We start from the raw sequence: 6,090 nt of genomic DNA, 5'->3' as shown, positions 1-6,090 counted from the left end.
AAGAGAAACGAATTATAGAGAGCATCAATGAGGTTCTTATTCAAGAAGAAATTTGGATTAAGCAAAGATCTCATGTCAACTGGCTTAAGTCAGGTGATCGCAATACTGCTTATTTTCATGCGTTTGCTTCTCAGCGTAAAAGAATAAATTCAATCTCTACCCTCCAGTGTGAGGATGGATCTTGGTATGATGATGCTGAGGAGATCAAAGAGGAGGTTCAGGGGTTCTATAAGAACCTGTATACCTCAGGGGGAGCTTCTGAAATGCAGGGGCTTCTTGATTTAGTAAATGAGAAGGTGCTGCAAGAAGACAAGGCTAATATGGATGCTGATTTTCCCCCGGGCCAACATCCTCGCTCCAGAGCATCGATCTCCCCCCGGCCCCTGGCGCCGCCGTAGAAAACGACACGCCGAGAAACTAATCTCGCCAGATCTGAAGATCGACAAGAAGACTGATACGCCTCCGACGTATCGATAATTTCTTATGTTCCATGCCATATTATTGATGATACTTACATGTTTTATGCACACTTTATGTCATATTCGTGCATTTTCTGGAACTAACCTATTAACAAGATGCCGAAGAGCCGATTGCTTGTTTTCTGCTGTTTTTGGTTTCAGAAATCCTAGTAACGAAATATTCTCGGAATTGGACGAAATCAAGACCCGGGGTCCTATATTGCCACGAACCTTCCGGAAGACCGAAAGGGATACGAAGTGGGGCGACGAGGCGCCGCCACCATAGGGCCGCGCGGCCGAGAGGGGGCCCGCGCCGCCCTATGGTGTGGGCCCCTCGTCGGCCCTCCGACTCTGCCCTTCCGCCTACTTAAAGCCTCCGTCGCGAAACCCCCGATGCGAAAAACCACGATACGGAAAACCTTGCGAGACGCCGCCGCCGCCAATCCCATCTCGGGGGATTCCGGAGATCTCCTCCGGCACCCTGCCGGAGAGGGGATTCATCTCCCGGAGGACTCTACACCGCCATGGTCGCCTCCGGAGTGATGAGTGAGTAGTTCACCCCTGGACTATGGGTCCATAGCAGTAGCTAGATGGTTGTCTTCTCCTCATTGTGCTTCATTGTTGGATCTTGTGAGCTGCCTAACATGATCAAGATCATCTATCTGTAATACTCTATGTTGTGTTTGTCGGGATCCGATGGATAGAGAATACCATGTTATGTTAATTATCAAGTTATTACATATGTGTTGTTTATGATCTTGCATGCTCTCTGTTATTAGTAGATGCTCTGGCCAAGTTTTTTCTCTTAACTCCAAGAGGGAGTATTTATGCTCGATAGTGGGTTCATGCACGCATTGACACCTGGGACGGTGACGTAAAGTTCTAAGGTTGTGTTGTGCTTGTTGCCACTAGGGATAAAACATTGATGCTATGTCCGAGGATGTAGTTGTTGATTACATTACGCACCATACTTAATGCAATTGTCCGTTGCTTTGCAACTTAATACTGGAAGGGGTTCGGATGATAACTCTGAAGGTGGACTTTTTAGGCATAGATGCGAGTTGGATGGCGGTCTATGTACTTTGTCGTAATGCCCAATTAAATCTCACTATACTTATCATGACATGTATGTGCATTGTTATGCTCTCTCTATTTGTCAATTGCCGACTGTAATTTGTTCACCCAACATGCTTTTATCTTATGGGAGAGACACCTCTAGTGAACTGTGGACCCCGGTCCATTCTTTTATACTTGAAATACAAATCTGCTGCAATACTTGTTTCTCTTGTTTTCTCTGCAAATAATCATCTTCCACACAATACGGTTAATCCTTTGTTACAGCAAGCCGGTGAGATTGACAACCTCACTGTTTCGTTGGGGCAAAGTACTTTGGTTGTGTTGTGCAGGTTTCACGTTCGGAATCTCTGGTGTTGCGCCGCACTACATCCCGCCGCCATCAACCTTCAACGTGCTTCTTGGCTCCTCCTGGTTCGATAAACCTTGGTTTCTTTCTGAGGGAAAACTTGCTGCTGTGCGCATCATACCTTCCTCTTGGGGTTCCCAACGAACGTGTGAGTTACACGCCATCAAAGACCAAGCCGCCTATCTGAAGGATCGACAAGCACACGTTGCCAACAACTCTGAGACGCCACCGTAAATATGGCCGCCGGTGTGGGAGTAGAGTTGCGGTAGATTTATTTGCCCGGGCGCCGCTCCCACCACCCCAACGATGCACCATAGCAGACAAGCCCTAACTACAGAACGGAGGAACGAGCTCCCCTCCCCCTCCTGCCGCCGAAGCGGAAAGCAGAGGGGGAGGGGGCCAGCGCCGGCGTTGGTGTAGATGGGATCTAGGTCGCCTGCCTTGTCGCCTGGGAGAGGAGAGAGGCGAAACGGTTCGCGTACGTATGTAGTTGGTTCAGAGTTATGTGTTGCAGTGATTGGTTTTCTTAATGGAGGTGATATGCCGGAGGAGATTAATGATACGGCGATAACTCTTATTCCGAAGGTTAGAAATCCCCAGTCCATCAAACAATATAGGCCTATTTCGTTATGCACTGTTCTTTTCAAGATAGCTACTAAATGTGTGGCTAACCGAATGAGGCCAGTTCTCGAATACACTATTAGCCAAGAGCAGAGTGCCTTTGTGCCATGAAGATTGATTAGTGATAATGCTCTGGTTGCTTTTGAGTGTGTGCATGCAATGAAGAGAAAAAAGAAGGGCAAAAAGGGTCATTGTGCAGTAAAGTTAGATATGATGAAATCATATGATCGTGTGGAGTGGCCCTTTGTTGAAGCAATATTGTCTAAACTTGGTTTCCCTCCTCGTTTAGTGCAGTTGATTATGAAGTGTGTATCATCAGTCAAGTTTTCAGTTAAAGTGGATGGTGGTCTTCTTGAGACTTTTATCCCCTCACGTGGAATCTAGCAGGGAAACCCAATGTCCCCTTATTTGTTCTTGGCTTGTGCAGAAGGTTTGACGGCTCTGATACATCATTACAATTCTGGTTTTATTGATAGGGGTGTCCGTATGTGCCATAGATCACCATGGATATCTCATCTTTTATTCGCTGATGATAGTTTGATATTCATTAATGCGAATGGAGCTAGTGCTGCTAGACTAAATGAAATCCTGGATATATATATCATTTGGCATCTGGGCAGAAAGTTAACAAGGAGAAAAGTGCTATTTTCTTCAGTCCTTGTACATCAGAGACTAATAGAGTGGCAGTGAAGCAACATCTGAACATTCAGACTGAAGCATTCAGTGAGAAATATTTGGGGCTGCCTATTGTTGTTGGGAAGCTAACAAGTGAGGCCTTTAAGTAGTGTGAATGGATGGATCTTTCTTATTCAGGTAAAGAAGCGTTATTGAAATCTATGATTCAAGCTAAGCCGATCCATGGTATGAGTTGTTTCCTACTTTCCAAAGGCTCGTGTAAGAAGTTCACTTCTGTCATGGGAAAATTTTGGTGGAGCGGAAATTTACAAAAAAGATCTATGCATTGGTTAGCCTGGGATAAATTGACTGTTCCAAAATTCGAAGGAGGAATGGGATTCCGTGATATGCAAGCTTTTAATGTAGCGCTGCTAGGTAAACAGGCTTGGAGAATTATTATGAAACCGGATTCTCTGTGCTCTCAAGTCCTACGGACAAGATATCTTCATAACTAGGAATTAATGGATGCTTCTGCTCCAAGGGCAGCATCTAGGACATGGAAGGCGATTTTGGCGGGAAGAGAGGCTTTGAAACTGGGGCTTATAAAGCGAGTAGGCTCGGGCCAATCAATCTCAATTTGGGAGGATAACTGGCTACCGAACTTTGCTACAATGAGGCCGATGGGCCGGTTGGAAGATACTGATCTTGTCATGGTTAATGAGTTGATGACATGGAACTATGAGTGGAATGAGCCACTAATTCGTGAGCTATTCTTTGCTCCTGATGCTGATTCGATAATGAGTATTCCTCTAAGAAGTTCAGTGGGTGATGATTGGTTAGCGTGGTCGAAGGAGAAATCTGGGATATATACTGTGTGATCGGCGTATAGAGCCTTGATGGAGGCACGCCAGTTGGAGGAGGCCAGAAATGACGCTTATGTGTCGTCTTCATCTGATAATGATGTTGATGTGTGGAAAAGGCTGTGGAAACTTCCAGTAGTACCAAAGGTGCGTGTCTTTTGGTGGCGAGTTCTTCAAGGTATTTTACCTGATTATAGGACTTTGTCACGGCGACATATAATGGAGAATAGCACCTGTGCTCTGTGTAAGGCTGAATCTGAAGATGTGATGCACGCACTGATCGAGTGCAGTCATGCAAAGTTATTCTGGGAGGCGGCTAAGGGACTTCTTTTGGTTAAGCTTCCAAGGCTACACCCGTTAACTTGGGCGAAGGATATAATTTGTGAGAAAGCTTTCAGCCAAAAGGAGAGAGCCATTATAATTTCAGTAATGTACTCAATTTGGTCATCAAGGAATAATCTTACTCACGGTGAAGCTGGCTTTAATCCAGCCAAGTCGATTGAGTTGGTGAAGGAGACCTTGCAGACTTTAGAGCTTCCAAGGGAGAATCCTAAGCCTATTAGGCTGGTTGCTAAGTGGCAGAGACCTCCAGATGGTTTTGTGAAAATAAATTCAGAAGAGGCGTTCAATGTCAACGATAACTTGGCTACAACTGGTGTAGTTGCTCGTGAGGGTTTGTTATATAGGGGTGCCATGGGTAAAACGTACCGTGGTATTTCTGATCCTCTGATCATTGAGACTCTTGCACTACGAGATGTTGTTACTTATGCAAGGGACAGAGGGTTTAGTAGAGTTCTCTTTGAAGTGGACTCTGAAAATCTGGTTCATCTTTGGCACAATAGAGCGACTGATCGTTCTATGGTCAAGAATGGTTTAGATGATATTAGTGAGCTGAGTGTGTTTTTCACAGTTTTTAGCTTATGTCATGCTCGTCGCGAGGCTAACCAGGCAGCTCATTCTTGTGCAAAATTTACAAGTATTCAATATGGGTTGTTTTCCTGAGATGCTGAGCCACCTGCTTTCTTAGTTCACAGCCTACAGGCTGATTGTAATGGTGTGTGATTGGCGGCTGCAAGTTTTTGATGCACTCTTTTTCTTACCAGGGTCCTAAGGGGACTGGAAGATTTTTAATGAGGCGGCTTGCTAGCTTTAATATATTGATTCTCAAAAAAAAAAATCGAACCTGAATTTCAACTAATCCAAATTTCAGTCCACATTATTGCAAGTACACTGATTTCCCATGGAAATGCTATACAAACTCAACATCCTTGCATTTTATTTCTGATTTCAGTAGAAAAAGTTATGTGAAGACACGGTTATAACAGCCTAGCTGATACTATAGCTAACATGCTCTCCTAAAATTATTCACAGGTACAAGGTACACAATCAATTATAATCAAACTAACTTCAATTAACTTCTCCGTAGAGAGACCATGACAAGAATCTCTACCCTGTTGGTAATTTTAGCAAGACGGTAGAGGGACATGAGTATGTACCATTGTACTTCCGGCTCCTCGGCAATGACCCGATTAGCATGTAATCCAAAATTACTTCTGCTAGTTTTAGGTGAACTGAGAATTAAGTTAGTTCTACATTTTGAGTTCAAGTTTTGCCAAGAGAGATGAATAATGCAGCTCATTCTATAGCTAGGCTGTGCTTTATATCCTATATTAACTGTAATTGGGTCGATGAATCCTCTAGTTCTCTACGCCAAACACTGCTAGATGATGTAACAATACTCTAATGGATGATGTAACAATACTCTGATGTGAGGCGGCAAGTTTCAGACGCACTCTTTTTCTTCCAGATTATCTAAGGGGACTGGAAGGTTTTTAATGAGACTGTTTGCTGACCTAATATATTATATTTTACTTAAAAATGTTAATTCTACATTGATCATATAACCGTTAGATTTGTTTCGTGATTCATGCACATAAGAATTACAAATAGGTAAACCTGTAAGTTGACATGGGAAGCTCACGGCGGCGCCAGGCCCATCAGACTTATTTCGCTAAACGGACACCCACAAGTTCGAGGAGAAACATCACGGATAGAAGTGGTCTGCTAGCTACTGCCGCCACCGCCACCGGATCGCGGCCTATCTCCATGGCTA

This window comes from Lolium rigidum, chromosome 4, assembly GCF_022539505.1.
Source record: "Lolium rigidum isolate FL_2022 chromosome 4, APGP_CSIRO_Lrig_0.1, whole genome shotgun sequence".
Classification (NCBI taxonomy): Eukaryota; Viridiplantae; Streptophyta; class Magnoliopsida; order Poales; family Poaceae; genus Lolium; species Lolium rigidum.
Note: the sequence above shows the minus strand (reverse complement) of the source record.